Source organism: Pelodiscus sinensis, chromosome 3 (genome assembly GCF_052426305.1).
Source record: "Pelodiscus sinensis isolate ZL-2025 chromosome 3, ASM5242630v1, whole genome shotgun sequence".
NCBI lineage: Eukaryota > Metazoa > Chordata > Testudines > Trionychidae > Pelodiscus > Pelodiscus sinensis.
Window position 1 is genome coordinate 70,156,092 of NC_143054.1, and position 20,761 is coordinate 70,176,852.

General features: G+C 41.3%; 1 protein-coding gene across 1 annotated transcript in view; it reads left to right on the plus strand.

Annotated features, from left to right (window-relative positions):
• The window catches only part of FUT9 (fucosyltransferase 9), a 44,235-nt gene that overhangs the window by 13,981 nt on the left and 9,493 nt on the right, over positions 1-20,761 (plus strand). The gene's annotated exons all lie outside the window — the stretch shown is intronic.

Consider the following 20,761-nt stretch of genomic DNA (forward strand, 5'->3'; position numbering starts at 1 on the left):
ACTTTATAGACTAACAAAACATGTAGATGGTATCATGAGCTTTCGTGGGCACAGCCCACTTCTTCAGATGACCAGAGTTTAGAGTTAATTAATTAATTAACCTTTCCAAAACTCTCATGGCTCCACCATGAATCCTGTGGGAACCACAGCTCATGGTTTGGGAAGCACAGTTTGGTTTACACTATTTAAGGTACTGGCGTTCAGGGTTCAAAAAAGAGCTGGATAGATTCATGGAGGTTAGGCCCATCAATGGCTATTAGCCTGGATGGGCAGGAATAGTGTCCCTAGCCTCTGTTTCTCTGGAGGTGGGTGGCAAGGGAGGGATCACATGAGAATTGCCTGTTGTGATCCCTCCCTCTGGGGCATCTGGTATTGGCCACTGTTGACAGACAGGATATTGGGCTAAATGGACCTTTGGTTTGACCCAGTATGGCTGTTCTTATGTTCTTACGAGGTTTGTCTGGCATCCATTGCCCCGAGACACACTTTTGGGACTGTGTCATTGATGGTCTGCTAATCTCTGTTTGTAGCAGGTTTGAAACATAGACTAGCTGGGAAGGTTTAGTGCATGTGCTGAGCTATTGTCCATGGCTTACAAAATTAGCCTTTGTTTCAAAAGGAACCTCTTGTTCACTGAAGATGTCGAAAAAAATATTTAAGAAAATCTTATGTTAGACTTTGTGTTTGATATTCCTTTTTTTACATCTTCTTCAAACATTATAGAGAATAGCAGAGTTGAAAGCTTTGAGGGAAAAGCCTCATATTTCTCTGTATTCAAATTCCTTTGGTGCTTCTCTAGAAAAGAAGAGACACTTTTCTCTAAAGTCTTTGCATAGACTAGCTCTTGGGGCCCAAATGTCTGCTTCAGCCTATGGCTAAGATTGTTCCCTTATTTTTCATACAAATAGGAAAAGTCTATAGATAACTAGTTGTTCTTAGTACTGAGAACTTGCCTGGGGCTATGGCATGCATTTTATCTGTTACTAGGAACAACCTGTTTGGAACCAGTGGTATCCACGCCTCTCCTTGAAAACATGGTCAGATGGATGATACTTGTCATTCAGCTGCAGATTAAGCTACTTTGTGTTAGCTTTCACTGATTGGCAGAAAAGAGCTAATGCTACCAACTCTACCGAGACTACATTGGTAAAGGGAGTGCAGTTGGTTTTATTGCATCACATTTGCTGAAAATAAATGTTTTTAAGAGGTCCAAACACAGAATGCATTATTCATATTGATTGTTCAGTTAGTGAAGTCAGGAGAGGTGTTGATTTAAGTAAGCCACTTAACTGTGTGCTTCCAGAGGAGTTAATCAGGAGGCTTTTTTTAAGCTGTGTATAAATAATAATTAGATTATTCAGAATTACAGTAAGTAGATATAAAATCTTACTCTGTAATTTCCTTGAGCAATTCATCAACAATCTGCTCAAGTGCTTTTGGCACATGCACTTTTTTTGAGAGAGAGTGTTTTGGACATCTTTTTAACTATAAGTTGGACCTCCCTGGTCTACCACCCCTGGGACCTGACCGGGCCCAAACAAGGGATTTTGCTGGACCAAGGTGGTCATTTCTGGCTCCCCTCCCCTTACTACTGGCCCACAGCCTGGTTCCACTCCTGGGCTGGCTGCCGGCCGGCTCCTCTCTGCCACCGGCCTGGCTGGGCTCCCTGCCCCTGCAGGGCTCCTACCACTGACCCTCCATTGAGACACTCTGGTCCAGGAACATCTGTGTTCCAGTTGCTGGACTAGAGAATCCTGGTTTAGAGAGATTCAACCTGTACTAACCTTTCAAGTAATTGGTAGATGGCTTGGGAAATAGCTATTATCAGGGTTTTCTTCAGCTTCCTGACAAGGCAGTGAAGCTATGTAGTTTTGCAGTCTAAACATTTTTGACAAGTCTTGAAGTACAAAGTCCTAACCCCCAATAGTAGGTGAGTTAGTGTCTTTTATCTGACCAGCCTCCACTGAGGTGTGAGATAGAAGCTTGTCCTTTTGGCCAACAGAAATTGAGTGAGTAAAAGATATTACCTCACTACCTTGTCTCAAAGGGCTCGTCTAGATTACACTGAAGTTTCAAAAGAGGATATGCAAATTCCACTTTTGAAAGTGAAAGCAGTTGGGGCACAGTTTTTTCAGCACACCCCCTCCTTTTTCAAAAAGGCACGTAAACCTCATTTTTTGAGGAAGAGCAGCTTTTTGAAAAAAGGGGGAGTTGAGGAAAAAACCACATTCCGACTACTTTCACTTTTCAAAGCTTCACTTTTGAAAGTGAGATCGGAAGAAGTTATGCAAATACCCAATGAATTTGCATATCCTCTTTTGAAAAGTCAGTGTAGTCTAGACATAGCCTTAGATAGCCTGGGACCAACATGGCTATAACAATCCTGCATACAGCACTAAATAAATATTGCAGTTTTCCATTACATTAGGTTCTGCTAAACTTATATGAGTGGATTGTAACATTTTTCTTCTCTTTTTATGGTATTGTGAGGCTACAAGTAAAATATCTGTATCTGTACTTCTTTGTTCTCTGCTGGTCATCAAAATAATGTAGGCATAAATTAGTTTTAAGAGGCAAGGGAAATTGAGCACCCTATCCATCACACTATTGGTATTCTGAGGTGGAGCTTTCTCAATCTGTCTTCTTTGAAACTATTCCATTTTGTATACATAACAACATAATAATTACACTAAGGACTTGAACCTGGAGTTCCTCTGTGACTGTCAGCATAGCCTAAATGTTGGACACAGGTGCCTAACTCCCTCTTAGGTACTTAAGGTCCTTGTGAACCTAACCCCAAGTGCTGAAGTCATTTTTTAAATGTTTCCCAGTGCCTAAGTATGTTTCATTTGACCTAATTCTTCAACTTGGAAGCTTTCAGACTTGGATATTATGTTTGTGTTCAAACTCCATATCTCAGTTATGCAAATCAGCATTCAATAAGAGATTGGTTTTGGAGCTGCAATTTCAATTAAATCTGTTTTCTATACTATTACACTGTATTAAACAAGCAGTTTAATAAGTTCATCCTTATAAGATGCAATTAGATGGATTTTGACAATATACTGATGTGGAAGACTTACATTAAAATTCGTTATATTTATTTAAATTCCAGCCTAAAAGCCAATGGTTTGCTAACCACTGTACAAAACACACTTTTAAAATACCAAATAAGTAGCTTTCAAAGTGTAATTTTAGGTATAATCTTCTGCAAAAAGTAGAAAGCAAACACTTGCTGACCTTAATATTTAATCTGGTGGTTGACACAACATCATATTTTTTCTTAGTACTTTCCTTTTTTAGCTGCAGCTTGGAAGGAATTCTAGAGGAAATGGAAATTACGCTTTTATTGAAATTCATCAGAGACACTTCACTCCTCCATATTGTCATTATGAAAAAGCACATAAAACAATATGATGAATCCACAGAGAACATGTTCCCTTAGATATACGATGGAAAATTTCTAAATTACTATCAAGGAAAACAATATACAGTGGTAATGGGCTACTTGTGATTACTGATGCAGTATATACAATATTTTTAACAGAACATAACAGCTTTCAAAAGCACAGCTTTCATATTTTATATAAGAAAGATGGGGTGGGGAAGGAAGAAAGCAAAGAAATTAGTTAGTTGATAACCTCTATCTCTACATTTCGAAGAGAGTAAGGAAAGGGTCAGGCTGGTTAACTCTGATAAACATCAGTTCCTCCATTCCATTCCACCCCAGTGATTTAACTCTAGATTTATAGAGAAAGCAGATACTTAGAATTTTTGTTTTGTGTGAAATTTCAAAATATTACAGTTTTCCACCCATCAGAAATTCTGTAACCCAATCAAAACTGCCAAGCGGGCCATGGAGGAAGCATGTGCTAGTCTCTCCAGTGGTAATGGTTTTGAGACAGAGACTGTCATTTGCTGTTTGTTTGCATAATATTTAAAAGGATTGAATGCCCGTCTTGTGGGTATCTAGGCACTATTGCGACAATAAATGTTAATTAATCATACTAAATAATTTCTGTGTAGAGTGTCATAGCATGAATGTTCTGTAAGAGCTCCTGGAGGCATTGTCTTATTAGATCACAGGGCTCCTCAGACCTCCCGCTGTGGTGGTGCAGCTCCAAATCACCTCCCACACAGACTTTGTTGGTCTTTTAAATATAAAATTGAAGGGTCAGATCCTGCTTGTCCCTGTTCTCCCATCACAGTGTGGTTGGTTTTTATAGATCTGCCATCCCAAAAAAGTTGCAGAATCATATCCAGTTCTGGGTAGCAGAGTATTCTGCCAGTGGAGAGGAATTACAGGTTTTGTATCAATAATTTCACTGTTGCCATCAGTATATTGCAAAGCTTTTTACAGATGAAACTAGTATCATTATACACATTGTACAGATGAGGAAACTGAGGGGGAGAAAAGTGAGGAGATGTGTCCATTTTGTCCACCAGACCAAGCAATAAGCCAGGAATAGCACCTCGGTCTCCTGAATCCATCTAGTGCTCTATCCATGAAGGCAGAGGAATGGACTCAATGACCTCTCGAGGTCCCTTCCAGTTCTAGTGTTCTAACACTACCATTATATAGCCTGTCTAGCACTACGCTGCCACCACACACTTGATTCTCAGTCCCCGACGATATAAAGAACATGATTTCAACACCCTTCTACTTTGAAAACACTTCCTTTTCTTCCAAGAACTTCCAAGATCCTCATCAGTGTAATGGCACCTCTGTGGCTATTACAAGCCAGTGGAATCTAGAGCAACCCTCATGCTCTTCTAATTTGCCCTGAGAATTGGGTCTCTGGGATTTGTTTACCTTTCTGCCACCCTAAACTGTGCTGAGGTCTTCTCCAGTGCAGCTGAAGATTACACCTCTATAATATGGTGTTAGCACACTATGTTATAATGCCTTTTGATTTTCCATAGTGGTACTTTTCCACAGGAGACATTTTGATAGGCAGCCTGCAGTATGAGTCACAAAGGACAATTTTGATATAATTAGGTTGCCAAAATGACAGTGACAGAGTGTTATTTGAGGTGTGAAATAATATTCCAAAATGGTTTGTTACACTGCATTTACAATAGCAATATAATTTTTGATGAGTGAAGCAAGGTAACAAACAATTAGCATTGTCATTGTCGGAAGACATTTTCAAGAGGGCATTAAATAATAAGTTTTCAAAGCTGCAAGAGCAGATCAGGGTTGATTGCCTGTGGGAAGGGCCATCTTCACTCACAACTGTTGAGTTGTTTCTATTTACTAGAAGAAACAGCTTCAGAAATCTCCTTTCATCCCTCTCCTTGGACTGTGTTCACCTTGAGTAGCCCCAGCCCCATTACAAACCAATAAAACTGGGCATATTAATTGCTTTCACTGTATTATTTATTTACCAGGCCTTGTATGTTTGGCCATAGATAAGTGAATTTCTATTGTGCATCTGTTGAAAAAATTGTGCCATGTTCATTTGGGTTTAACTTACTTTCTGCATTACATTGAGGTTTTGTTTATTACACTATACAGCAGCTTTCTGTGATCAGGCTGTAAGTGATATGAATATTATTTATCTTAGTATCTTAACAGTCATTCTTCTCTTAATTATCCGGGCATCGTGTAGAGCCTACCCAAAACACACTATTTTAAATTATGGGTACTAGGACCATCTTAAAGAGTTGTGTGCAGTCAATGAGCTGGCTTCTGCAGTTATTGGTCTTAGTTGTGAGTTCACTGTGACTGAGACAAATCAAGAGTAAACCTGCTTACATCAATGGAATTATACTCGTGAAAAGAGCATGAGATAAGAATGAGCTTTAATAGAAGTTTTGTCTGAACAAGAACTATGGGTAAAATAGTCATAATTCAATTTTTATTTTTTATAATTTCAATGTATGAGATCAATGTTTATTATATCTAAGCATTTTTATTATCTATTTAGATTTTATAGTTGTGAAAAGTTATGAGATTTAAACTTCATTCAATTTTTATCTTTGTAAAATGGTCACATTTGTAGGAAATTATCAGATCAGAGAACATGACAAATCAGGCATTAATTATTTAATGTCAGTAGCCATAAATTTCAAAAAGTTAAAAGGTTTATAAGTATTGAAAAACAAATTGTCAACATCACAACTGAAAATATACAAAACAAAATATCCCTCAATCAAACTCTTAAGTTGTCAAGCAGCATTTTTCTTACTGTGCCTCTCCATTTCTATTTTTATTAATGAGGATATTTTTACCAGTTTCTATGTGTACATTGAAATCTATGTCTACCAACATTTACCAATTAATAATTTAATCCTTACAAGCCTAACTTTGTTTTGCCAGAAGCTAGGAGATGGATTGCTTGATGATTATTTGTTCTGTTCATTCCCTCTTGGGCACCTGGCATTGGCCACTGTCGAAAGACAGGATACTGAGCTAGATAGACATTTGGTCTGACTCAGTATGGCCATTCTTATGTTCTTAACTAGTGCTTTAAAAAATATAGCAACAGTATTTCAAGGCACCAGAGCAGTGTGTAGATTAAGGAAGTTAAGGACTAGTCGACTATCTGATAAGCAAATGGTTATCGGATAGTCAGTGGACTAGTCGATTCCCCCCTTCTTGCTGCCTCTATCAGATAGAGGCAGCAAAGGAGAGGGGGAAGAAGGCGTATTTCAAAATGGCAGCACTGCACAGCTGCGCTGGGGATCAGCTGTGCAGTGATGCTGTTTTGAAACCCCAAGGCGTCATTTCAAAGGGGCAGCTGCCGCACAGCTGATCCCTGGTTCAGCTGTGCAGTGCTGCCCCTTTAAAAGGCTGCCTCAGTGTACAAAGGGGCAGTGACATAGAACCTGGGTTCAGCTGGGGACTCCCCAGCTGATCCAGGGCTCTCTGTGGCATTTCAGTGGAACGGGGGTCAGCTGGGGACTCGGGGTCCATGGCGCTGCCTATTTAAAATGCCAGGGTGGTGTTTCAAAGGGGCAGCTGCCACACAGCTGATCCCCACCTCAGCTGTGTGTCACTGCCTCTTTGAAACACCAAGGCAGCATTTTAAAGGGGCAACTCTGCACAGCTGAGCCAGGGATCAGCTGTGCAGCGGCTGCCCCTTTGAAATGCCGCTTTGGCATTTCAAAAGGATAGTGCTGTGGAGCCCAGGGTCTGCTGTGGAGTCCCCAGCCAATCCCAGATTTCGCTGAAATGCCATTCAGAACCCGGGATCAGCTGGGGACTCCCTAGCTGACCCCGGGCTCCGTGCAGCATGCAGCACAGCATGGAGCCCAAATCATTGGGGAACTCAGAGTCTCCCACTGACCCCAGGCTCCATGGCTTTGAAATGCACAAGAGCCCCGTGCAGCCCAGAGTGAGCAGGACTTCCCTTTGGGCTATTGTACATTTCAAAGGAAGAATGCAGAAGTGCCTATCGACTAGTTGAGTAGTTGATGAAAATTCCATCAACTACTCAAGTAGTCAATTAACCACAATTTAACATCCTTAGTGTAGATATGGCTTATACTGTATCCATATGTGCATGAAAGTTAAATGAAAGGCCACTCAAGCTACGTAAAGGTTCTGGAAATTTATGGTGAAGTGGATATGTGGCTTTCAAAACAAATATTACTCAAATTCACCTATACTCTCTATAGAGATACAAGGTGGGTGAAGTAATATGGGACCATGGTAAGAGTCAGTGAGGAAGAAGTGGATTAAAATGGATTATAAACAAGTGGGGAGAGGAAGTAGTGGAGTAGGTGAGAAGATCAAGGAAAATGACTGGAAAGGCTGTCACATTATAAAGATGTCAGTTGGCTGGAAGGTGAAAGCTTCCTGTGTAATGCAGCATTGAGGGGAAAGAAGGGGAGAGGAGTGCAAGCTTCTTGGATCTGATGCCTCAAACTACTGTCATCAAGGCATGGGAGTGGCTGACAGAAGTGGTCCTCACTGTGGCTGCTGCTGTAGATGTAGGTGATGGAATGTTCTCCATTCCCCTCTCTTCTAGTAGATCAAATGGTAGCTGCAACAGAAGGTACTAGAGACTTATTTGGAGCCAGAACCTACCCATCAGAACTTTAAAACTGAATTAATTTTTTAAAATTATCTTCTTTTTGAATTTCTTTCCTGTTCAATGTAACTTATTGTGATTTTCTAGTTAGTTGTAATGCATTAACACAGAGCCACAATCTGGATGCTTTGGCATTTTTTTAAAATCAAAACTGTTTCCATTGTATGTTTAAAAATAATTGTAATGGAAACATTTCTATTATTCTGGTTTTGTAAATCTTGTTATTTCAAAATCTTATTTGTGTACCAAACTTGTCTTGGGAATACCCCTTTTAAGCAATTATCCTTCCTTGTGAATGGCAATGTAAAATCCCAGTACCTTGAATGGTTCCTTAGAATATGCACTATTTATGGTGAACAATTCTGACTACCTTTCATTTGTCTGTGAGGTTTTCCAAGCCTGAAGAAGAGCTCTGTGTAACTTGAAGCTTTTCTCTCTCACCAAGAGAATTCGGTCCAAGTAAAGATATTACCTCACCCACCTTGGTTCTCCAATACAATGGTCAGAGGGAAAGCAATGATACTATCAACACATCAGCTATGCAAAATTGTGTCTTTCTTACGTGCACCAAATTACATTTTAAAATATTTTTTCCATAAGTCTCCTGGGAGATTACCATATTTTACTCTTTTTTTGAAACCTTCACTATCTTATTAGAGCTGTCCAGTTCATTATAATAGGCTGGTTCAAGAGAGGCTGAAATACAATTTATTTCATTTTTATCAGCAAATAAGTGTCATCCGCTTAGTTATGAATTTGTCAGACACATTTCATTTGATATGCAGAATGTTATGTTATGTAGAATTCCAGTCACCCTAAAACCTATCCCCAGATCTCCCTATCCATTCCACTGTTGTTAAGCTTGTGCTTGCTACTTGTTTGCAAACATTTGTGGTCTGTTGATCACAGATTATACTAGGAATTTTAAGTAATCTTCTACTTCCAATAAAATGTTTATGGATAGTAAGTAAATGCTCACTCAGTATATTCAAAAAAAGCCACGTTCCATGGGAATGTTTCCTATACACTGTGAAGTCTTTTTAAAGTCAACTTTAGGATACCAGAAAAACTAGATTTTCCAGTCAATACAGGATTCTTGGATGCCTAGACGATAATCTGTGCACTTAGTTACACCAGTGGCAATACAGAGTAATTCCATTTTTAGAAATGCTCATTATCTGATTTGTAAATATTTTTTCTCCTTTTTTATTGAATCTCGTAATTGATACAAGTATCACATTGGCAGCACTGGAAGTAACAGATCTATGTGCATCCACAGAACAGAAACAACAGCTTATAGGTCCCTCAGGCACCCTAACTGACCTAAATCCTGTGCTGTAATATAGATATGACAGATTATTTCTATCTCCTGGGTATGTACACCAGTTCTTGAATTCTCCCTGCTGCCAATTCCCCCTCCCACTGGAGCTCTCCTGCAGGAACTAGGTTCCTCAGGATGGCGTTCTTACCACCTTGGCAACACACACTCACACCCACTAATCAGAGCACATCTGAGAGGACTGGGTACTCAGCACTCACAAGCTGACCCCCTCATATGTCCCTGGACTCAGCTGGCTGGGTTTCACAGCAATGTCACACTGCACCTTCATGTGCCTTTGGACTCCGTGGGCTGGATTAAACAGCACTTTAAGCTGCCATCCTCATAAGCCCCCAGATTCAGCACCCCCTATCCCCACTTTCACACCACAGTCATTCACTGGTAAACCACACGATGAGCAAACCCCACAGGATTTTGAGCAGTACAGGGATCTTTTGCTTGGGTACAAGAAGCGTTGTTGCAGAGCGAATGGGGAAGCCAAAACAACACCCCTTAAGGAAGAGTGAGCAAAAGAGAAAGGGAGAGAAGCAACCAGTTTAACAATGAAAGTGATTTATTTCTGAGTAGTGAATAGATATCAAACAGTTACAATATTTAATCTAACAATTACAATATTAAATAACCATATAACAGTTTACATAGGGCAGGGTCAGGAGGCTATGCTTAGAGAGATAGTTGATGAGAGAGAGAGAGAGAGAGAGAGAGACCTCACCACTCCACGGAGCCTGCACTGATCGGGGTTCCCAGGAGACAAGCAGAACAGAGCCCCCAGCACGATCAGACAGGAGATGATGAAGCCTCAATGGAACTGATGCAGTTTAAGTCCAGGTATGAGAACAGTTTTCTTGGGGCAAGGATAGGAGTTTTTATAGGGATAGTTCAAAGAGAAAGAGGAGAGACAATAGAGACTGGTCACCCCTGGTTATGGGTGATGTTCCTTGAACGAGCTCACAATGCAACTAGGCAGTTTCAGTATTTTAGATGTCAATAGGATTGTTACTAGAATTGGTCTGATAATGACTAATTTGGGTGTGAGCAGGCCTAGGTTCATTAGCATCTGGAGCAGGGATTTCCCATCAGGCAGTGCTTCTCTGCTTTCGGTGTCCCATAGTTCACTGCGGTTCCTGCCTTGGAAGAGCTGCTCTCCATTCTGTATGCTAATGAGATGTCCCTCTGTTCCATCTTTAATGCAAATGAGGCTGGGGTGTTTCCTTAATTATATCACCCTGGTCTGAAGCAGTTTAGGTGTGTCTTCCCCGGCCTTTTCATTGCTTTGTCTTTGATTCTAGCAGAGGCCTGAGGGAGGGGAATGGTTTTCCATGAATGTCACTCCCTGGCTCCCCAAGAGCACAAGGCTGACAGGTGACCATGTTCTGGTTTCCCAAGAATCACAGAGCTGGTGGGTAACAACAGAGGATCTCAAGCAGCCATCAAATGGTATGATTTTTAGTCACTGGTAACCTGAGGCTAAATTACAAAACATCAGTAATTTGAAACTAAATCATTGTTTGACTTATCTGTGGAAAATGTGTACTAAAAACAGTGCATGTCATCTGTCTATCTAGAAAGACTGGGTGGGTGAAGTAATATATTTTAATCAATCAGCATCATCTGATGGTGAGAGAAACACACTTTTGAGCCATACCTAGCTTTTCTGTAGGTCTGGGAAAGGTACTTCAAGCATCACAACTAAATGTAAGGCAGAACAGATTGTTGTAATAATGTGTGTCTGCTCAGCTTCATCTCATCCACTGCACTAAATGCCCCAGTAACAGTTATAGGAGTGAAAGCAGACAATCACTACACTCTCCAAAGAACTCACACAAGAAAATAATGAAAGTCAAAACCACCCTAACGCCTATGGATGAACACTTTTCAGAGTGATCACTCTGTATCTTACCTATCAATCCTCATCCTCAAAGAGAAACAACACAACACTTCTAAAAGATGAGCCTGGGAGCTCAAATTCATAACACTGCTGCACAGCACAAATCACCGCTTGAACAGAGACACTGCATTTAGGGTTGATAAAGATCACTAACCCATCCCTTTTTGTTCTATGACTGTAGAGATGTTAACAGGCTTCTCACCTTGAATGGTCTCTTAGAATATGTGCAAACTATTTAGGTTAAAACAATGTGTTCCGCTTTGTGTGTAGTTCTGATGCTTGAAGTACCTTTCCCAGACCTTAAGAAGAGCTCCATGTAGCTCAGAAGCTGGTCTCTCTCACCAACGGAAGTAGGTCCAATTAAAGAAATTACTTCATCTACCTTGTTTATTTAATATCTTAGGAACCGCATGGCTCCAATAGCACCGCAGTATCTATGTCGAAGCACTGGGTTCCTGTATTCCATTATTTATTCCAGTATGAATACTAAAGATTGGCAAATTCTTCACAGCAGGGATAGTGGCTTCCTTTGTTGTACAATGTGTTCCTCATCTGACTTGATTGAATCCAGGTTGCAGTCCCCGCTTTTCCCCTTCCTCCCCTGCTGTAAGTCTGGAGCAAAATGCTACAAGAGATGAGCTGATTCAACTGTTCTCCTCGGAAGCTGAGCTCACCTGGGAGTGAATTTTCCCTCCAACACAGCCACTCTCACTCATGCAAAGGGTGCAGATTGCATGTGCAGATTTCCTCACATGCACACAGCCTATTACACACAAACAGCAATTTCACCCTATAAAACACTAACATGTAACGGAATTAGTATAACTACATGCTCATATCCACCTGTGGGGGGCTCATAGCCACCATGGGCCCTGGAACAAGGTGGGGGGAAGGGGTGGCTCCATGCTTCCAGATGAGGCAGTCAGCCCTAAGCATCACACAGACTGAGGTACACCTCTCCACAGCCCTCAAAGCTGCACAGACTCTCCAGCTCTCTGGCAGAAATTCAAAGGGGCCCAGAGCTCCCGGCTAACACAGTAGTAGGAGCAGTGGCTGGGAGCTCTGGGCTCCTTTGTATTGGCAGTCCCAGGGCAATTACCCTCTTTGTTACTCCCACCCCACCCTTTCCCCCACCACACACACCCCATCAGCAGGCCTGCACCTATGCTTTATTGTCTCTTGTTTCAGACTTTGAGCAGCTCGGGGCAGGGACTCTCGTTCTCTTTCTGTGTTTGTAGAGGGCTTAGCACAATAGGGATCTGAGGCCCTTTCCTTGAGGCCCTGCCCTGGCCTGCCCCTTCTCTGAGACCCACTCGCTCTATCCCCCCCATCCTTCCATCAATCACTCTGTCCCCCTCCCCTCACTTTCACTGGGATGAGATAGAGGGCTGTGGAGTAGGGATGGGGCTGAGAGCTCCAGCTGTGGGTGCAGGCTCTGGAGCAAGGCCCAAGATGAGTGGTTTGGGGTGCATGAAGGGGCTTTGGGCTGGGGCAGGAGGGTGAAGGTGCAGAGAAGGTGAAGGCTGCAGCTGGGGATGCGGCTCTAGGTGAGACTAGAAATGAGGGATTTGAGATGTGAGAAAGGGCTCCTGGCTGGGACAGAGGGAGTTGGGATCCGGGGGGAGGGGAGAAGGCGAGGGCTCTGACCGAGGGTGCAAGCTCTAGGGTGGGGCTTGGGAGATGAGGGGTTTAGGGCTCAGAGCTGGGAAAAAGGGTTCGGGTGAGATATGGGCTGCAATAGGGGGTTTGGTGTGGGAGAGGATTCTGGGCTGGTTTGGAGGTTGGGGGTATGAATTCCTTGTGGTGCTTACCACAATTCTCAGGAAGTGGCTGCCAGGTCCTTGCAGCCCCAACACCCAGGAAGGCTCCATCTGTATGCTACTCTTGCATCTCCAAGTGCCATCCACAACTCCCTTTGGTTGCAGTTCCTATGGGCTGAAGGGACCTTGTAGCTGCTTTCCAGGAGACACTCAGAGCAAAGGCATGTAAGGAGCCTGTTTTAGCCCCAGGCCCCCACTTGTGCCATTGACCATTAATACTTTTATTGGCCTGGTTGACAGTGTTAACTCGAGCCACCAGGTTCCCTTTTCGACTGGGTATTCATGTGGAAAATTGGACACTTAGCAACCGTAGTTAAGGTCCTGAGTAGAACAGATCAGAACAGAAATGTGGTTCTACTATAAAAGAAAGGATGTGGGAAAAAAATTCCTAATGTGTGGGAATCAGTATCCATCATGGTACGGCACCGAATGTCATACAGCTTTATTAAAAAAGGTTTACAAATAAAAAAGGTTTATCCTGTTTTCCATTATTTGAATATTTCAAAAATAAGATTAAAATAGCTGTTTTTGACAATTACATATCCTCTGGTTAGGTCTGTGTCCTAAACCTGGAAGCACTGTAAACCTGCACATAAAATTGACAGTAAACAAAACTCAATCTGGCCTCCTAGATTTTGTCGTCCAAGATGAGAAATGCCAAAAGTAAACAAAGAGCATGGATGGTGAAAACTAAACTGGATTTTTAAAATGCTTTTGTTTTTAATAATGGAAACTGTTATTAACCTTTAGACAACACATTTGTTTATTTATACTGAATAATTCTGAAGTAATCCCATTTTGCCTCCCAAAATGTTATTGAGTATAACATATTTGGACATATTTGCTTAACAGACTCAGTCTGAGTCTCTACGTGTCCTTTCTTCCTGGAGTTTTTACAAAAGTTTAAAGGCAGATTTGTAATTCAAGAATGTATGGACAGTATTTAAATATTTTAGGTGATCTTCAATTTGCTAGGTTTGATTTTCTCGTAATTGAAGGACTGTTTGATGTTGCAGTTTCCTTGAGCTTGCTTTGTGTTAAAAGTGGTGAGATTGGGGGGAAATAAAAGGTTTTGTTTCCTATACATCAGACACATTTTTGTCTCACTGAATTCTGTGCTCTGGTTCTCTTGCGCACATCTGCCATTATGGCAATGAGTCCCTCCATTGCACTCTGCACCTGCTGCTTGTCGCATTGGGATTCAGCGGCATCTCTCAACAGAGTCACTATTCTTATACATTTCCAACAGTTAGGGCAGTAGTTTCCTGTACATTTTTAGGATTTGTACTTTCTTCCCATGCTGAGACTCTCAGTACTCTCACTTTTTGCTGCCATAGGGTCTTTGGTTTTCTTGGGACTTCCTTTTTCAGACAGCTTTAATCACAAATGCAGTGGTTGCATTCAGTACCGGGAGTAAAATTCTGATCCTATTAAATCCATGGAAGCTTTGTAATTGACTTTTATGAGTCCAGGATTTCATTACCCAGGTATTTTCTTATTTCTCAGCAAGTCCAACTTCTCTGTAAGATTTTCTGTGTTAGCCTCTAAAAAAAGGAAATGGGTTTATTTTATATTGTCAAGATCAAGGAGGCATTGCTTGAATCTTGATTACATCTTCCAGTTTCCATTACTGACTTACTACTGTCAAGGAATCCTGGGTTGATCCAGTTTCAGAGTGTCTTAGGGTTGAAGGGTGTGTTCGTGATCTGTGAAGAATTGTGATCTCAGTGGTTTCTTTTTTACTGTTTACGTAAAATTCACCTGAAGACAGATATTCTGCCTTTCAAACACAGCTGTTTTGTTGTGACATGCAGTCACCAGTGTCAGAGATAAAAATTGAAAATAATGTTTGAAACCCATAATTTTGCACAGCTGCTATTAAAAATACAAATAAAAAGGTTTAAAAATAAAGTTAGCTATTATCTATCAACATTTAAAAACATATATGTTTCTACCAACCCCACTGATACTTTAGGAATGAGTAAGAGTTTTTCCCTCCACCCCAATTTTAAATGCTTCCTACTTCCTGGTAAGTACAGTGGAGTTGTTCCAGAAACAAGAAAGGAATATATCCCCAAACACAGGGAAAAGACTACTTAGCAAATTACAGTTGCAAGGTACTGTAAGTAATTCTGCATTCACCTATTAAGCAAACAGTAGAACAGTATAAATTAATTACAGGTTTGTGCTATATTGAAAGTAACATACTTCTGGAATAGTAAAAGTCCAATATCCAAAATAAATTTCACATCATTACAATTTCTTGGTTATTCCATAGATGTGAAAACAAACCAATAAGTTAGGTAATATTTAACTTTAAAATATAATTTTCCAGAGCAAGTATTTCAGGTATAGAAACTAAGTATATCATCTGTGATATTATCTGTTATTCTTCAATGTTCAGTGCACTGACCGCAGTATGTGTCAAAAAGCTTCTATTTAATGAAATATTGACAGTTGTTCTTAGACTTTCCAGCATGTATGTTAGATTGGATAATAAGTAGTCAAAAGAAAAGGAAAATCGGAAAGAAAAGAAAAGGAAATAAAATCACCCCTGCTTTATTTTACCTTCTAAGAGTACAAATTCTTGTATAACAACTATAATATTTCTTCCAGACTTTTTTAGATTATACTTTCAATGCTCACCCATACCTGAATGTTCTGCTTGTTTGTTGCAGAAAAACCTTCTTTCTTCTTATATCAAATATTCACTTCTTGGTGATTTCCACTTCTTTTGTTAAGCTTTGATATTTCCCAACTTGTTATTCTAGAAGTTCCTGCACTTTTACTCTTCCTTTTGTTGGGCACACAAAAAAGCATTCCAAGAAATTACCCACCATTGAGTGTCAACTGAGTTTTTCTCCTTGGAGTACAGATTTTGTTTTGTTTTGTTTTTTTCCTAGTTTTACAGCATGTAGTAGAGATTTGAAGAATACTTGTTTCTTTGAAAATGTTCTAGTTTTCATTCTTCTTCATGTGTCCTTTTTTTTAGGTCATGTTTTAATCTGTTTGGTTATTTATGTTCTTGTACAATAATTGGACATCATTTTCCATTACAAACCATGCTGAACTTTCTTAGAGCTGTGAGTAGCTCGTATGGTAGAATGCAAATGATTTTGCTCCTTCACTCTCATCCATATGAGGAATGCTGGTTTGATTGTTCTCTTATATTTTTCCCTTTTCTGGCAATTGATATTACTTTGCTAATGCTTACAGAGCAAATGTTTGCCAAACCATGATAAGACATTTCTTTTTATGTGTGTGTTAAGATTCTTCTTATCAGGTAGCTACACTATTCCTTTAACAATGTATTTGTGAATCACCTTGCAAACATTACCCATGGTTCTCCATGGGTAAAGAAATGATGGCATTTCTTTGATTTTTCCACTTGTATCTGGATTTCATTGTGTTATGCTGGCGTAGCACATAAGTTTGCTGTAAGTTGCGTGTCCAGGCAGCATCCTAGTAAGACCCATGCAATCCCTCAGAGAACCCAGACCTGGCCTGGATCTGTTGCAACTGGGGAACAGGTACCCTTCCCTTCCCCCAATCTAGCCTGGCCTCCTACATGCCACAGCATCCCTCCTCTGGCCCCAAACCAGCCTTCCCCATAACTGTTGCAGCTGGGAGAGAGCTGCTGCAGGGAAAAAGAGCTGGGGGATAGAGTCCTCTCTCACTACTGTAGCCCCACAGCAGCCTGTATCTCAGGCTGTGTCTATACTACAGTCATCTATCAGAAAAAGGTACACAAATTGTGTTCCACAATTTGCATACCTTTTTCCGATTATTTTTCAGAAGAGGCTTTTCTGAAATTTGGCCCATCTACACTGGGCCAAATTTCAGAAACGCCTCCTCTTTTGGCAGAGCACTTCTTCCTCGTGGGAAGAGGAAGACAGGGCTTCTGAAAGAGCGCGACTGCTTTTCCGCAAAAAAAAAAAAAAGAAGGGCAGATGCATTCCCTGGATGCGGCGGAGTTTTTCTGGGATACCTCTGAAAAAACCCCATAGCGTAGACATAGGCTCAGACTCTTCATCCTCGGCTCTGTTCCAGAGCTCACACCTCACAGCTGGAACCCTTATACCCCAGCATCCCAACTCTCTGCCCCAGCTCTGAATCCCTCATCTACCTGGTCCCAAGCCTACATCCTTTGTGCTGTACCCAGCCCTTCTCCTTCTCCCATACCCTGAACACCTCAGCTCTACCTCCACCACATGCATTTTGCTATGTCCAGCAATATGGAGGTGATGTGTGATACTTAACCTCCATATTGGTGCATCCATAGCAAAATTAATTCCACACATGTGGGAAAAATTAGAGGGAACACTGCTTAGCACTTACTAGGGCTTCATAATGTTTGTCATTTGCTTGAATTGAAATGTTATCACATGGAAATTGAGAAATAATAATAAATAACAGTAGCAAAACTTCACATTTATTCACTTTTTTCCTGAATATCTCAAAATGATGAATGTTCTGTATAATTATTCCTGTTTACAGAAAGAAAAGGATATAATGGTGAAGTTATTTGACCAAATTTATAAAGCCAGTCAGTGGCAGAATCCTGTGACTTTTCATTTATTAGGCAGATATATTTTTAAAATATGCCTATGCCTTTTCAAACTAGTCAAGGTGCAGGGAGAAAGGACATGTACATCAAGCATATTAAAAAAAAGAAACCAATATATCATAGCAACCTGGGAGGATGAGGGCAGATCATGATGAAATCTGCAGCAATCATCTTCTCAGCTTCCTTCCCCACCCACCACTCCCTGAGCCTGCTTGTATCAATGAATTTGAAAAACATGCTGCAGAAACTCCCAATCCTGCTACTGGATCTGCCAGAAACACCTTGGCATTCCTGTTAGTAGAGCAAAGAATAGCCAGCAAGGGGAGGGGATAAAGAAGAGTGAACTAGCTTTGCAATCAGTGTGGCTGAGCCTGGGAGGTGGGGTGAGAGCCTGCAGAGGAAATGCTACGTATGTTGCTGTTGGCTGGTGGGTGAGGGGAGAAGAGTAAGCCAAGGGATGTGAGCAAGCAGTATGCTGACTGCTCACCTTCGTGTTTTGCATTTGTTGCTGTAGTTCTGTTCTCGCTGATAATGGCACCAAGAGCTCTGATTCTAAACCAGCTCCTCCTGAGTTCAGCCAGGGGCAAGCAGCAGTTTGCATGGGCTGGACAAGGCTTATCAAGCACAACAAAAGACCCAGGCTTGATCTTGTGTTATGCTTTATAGGCCTGCATTCTTATTACTCCACTGAGTAATAGGGAAGGGGAAAGGAGTAAACAAAGAGCTGCTTCTCTCAACCTGCAACCTAGGCTAGACCTCATGCAAGCCCTAGTCTCTGTTTGCACCTGGCATGTTTTTCAACTCACCTAATCAGGTCAGAGTATCTGAAGACGGGGAACTAGTCATTATCCATGTACAAAGATGTTCTACACTGTTTCATCATAAACCTTCTTAATGTGGCCCCTCCATAAACAGGAGGCAAGACAGAATGGAATCCTATGGATTTTCATATGAGAGTGCCATTGAATAGATCAGCAAAGGCCCAAAACTAACCTCTAGGTTCACTTACAAAGAAAAGACTTGAATAACTCCATCTGCTACTACTATGCAGAGACTGGGGATCCTGTTGGAGACCTTTTTTCTTTGCTGCAGGACTTCCTCAGGAGCCCTGTTGCCTCTGGAGGACTTACACAAAGCTATCACAGTTTTAGTTGGAAGCCTATTGGGTCAGTAAGGGATGGTGTCCTGGAAAATGGCTGATCCTCTCTTCCACCTCCTTCCCCTGAGGAGCATCTTTCCCAACCTGCTCTTCAAACACTATTTATTTATTATATAAAGTGTGGTTGCTCCCTTCCTGGGGTTTGCATTTATTATCAAGGAAACAACAATAAAGTAATATGAGGATTAGCTCAGATCTTCCCCCCAGACTTGGCCCTGCTTAGGGTTACTCTCTCTCAGAACTGCTCATCCACACCCTAGCTCACCTCTCCTCTGAGAGTCATTCCTGCTTCCTTTATAGCAAGTGGGATATGAGTTCCCTGCCGTAGGGCGTCTGCAGAACTGCTGTAACACCATCACAACAGAAATGCTAGCTGCTAACAGAGTAAGGGGGGTCAGCCTGTTACAATTCTAAGCAGAGCTCTGATAGAGGAGCAGAAATGGGTCGGCAGAGGAAGGGAAAATGCAGGGAGACCGCAGTTGCTCCTTTGTGCTCCCTCCACGGCTAGTTTGCTGGCTAAGGGCCCTTTCTGCTCATGTAAGCAGAGGGGAGGAGCATGTGCTAACTCATGTTATTTATGGTACATAGCAATGTGGCAGAGTGAATTTTAGAGAAAGGGAGAGGCTTATGTCACAGCACAGCTGTGAGAATCTAAACAAAATCTGTCTTTTTAAAAGAAAAAAAATCTATTTGTCTCCAGGCCACAGTAGAGGCTGTAGGGCTGGAGATGGAGATATATGTCAAATGGACACCCACAAAATTCATACAGGTAGTTTTTATTATAACCAAACTGCAAACTTACACATGACTCTTTCCCCTCCCAATGCCCCTAAAGGTATGTTGTATTAATAGATCTCTAAAACACTTCCCATCATGGCTTAATACTGCATTTAAATATTTACAGGTACTGTGAGCTTACAAACTGGGTTAAGAGGCCTAAAGGTTTCTCAGTTCTTTCTGTTGAATATTTTTAAATGGAGTTTTGCACTCTGGTATGGGCTTTTCAGAGTGAGTTTTGTGGAAAGCAGCTCATAACAATGTCTCAAAGTCATAGAAATCTGTGCCATGAAAATATTTTGTTGTAAACAAACAGCTTTGCAGAATGAGATATTTATTTGCAGTGTATGTACATTTGGGATGCCTCCTGATCTCTTGGGTACCTAATTGCTGCTCCTTTTCTCCTGTCATGTAGTGTCTTTCTCTACATTTATTATTAAACTAAATGTATTTTAACAAATGCCTTCCAAGTTTTATGGCTACATTAAGGAACAGAGGAACGAGCAATAAGCCACTCCATTTTAAATGACTGATCTATCTCCCCACTCCTCTCATGGGGAACAGGACTCAGAAAGGAGACAGGGAAGAGGTGGACACCTATGATGCACCCAGGAAGCAGTGCACTCCACAGTAGTGGACACAGTAGTCTGCTCACCCTGCTCATCTTTGAGGAAAGATCGACACAGGAAAATCGGCATCTCATTAAGGTGCAACCTCTCTGGGATTCCTATGGCACAGCAATCTGCACTGCTGCCTACTCAAGGGTGCAGTAAAAAAGCTACAATCCAACCTTTATGCAGCATCTCATCATCACTTGTTTTCCTTCACTTGGGGATGAAATTAGTCTAGGGTTAGAGCATGAGAATGTGAGCCAGTAGTCCTGGATTCTTTTTCTGGATATACTTAATGGCAGGCATGGGCCTTTCATCCCTTCTAGAAATCGGCAGGAACAGCATTTTCAATAATATCTACCTCTTTCTCCATGAGCAAGTGGTTGGGGAGTGCATGGAGCCAGGGTTCCACACACCTCAGCACATACCCATCAGCGAAAAGGAGTGTAGTAAATGTATTACTTTTCACCCAGTCCAGGAAGTAAGGGTATGTCTACACTACCACCCTAGTTCGAACTAGGGTGGTTAATGTAGGCAACCGGAGTTGCAAATGAAGCCCGG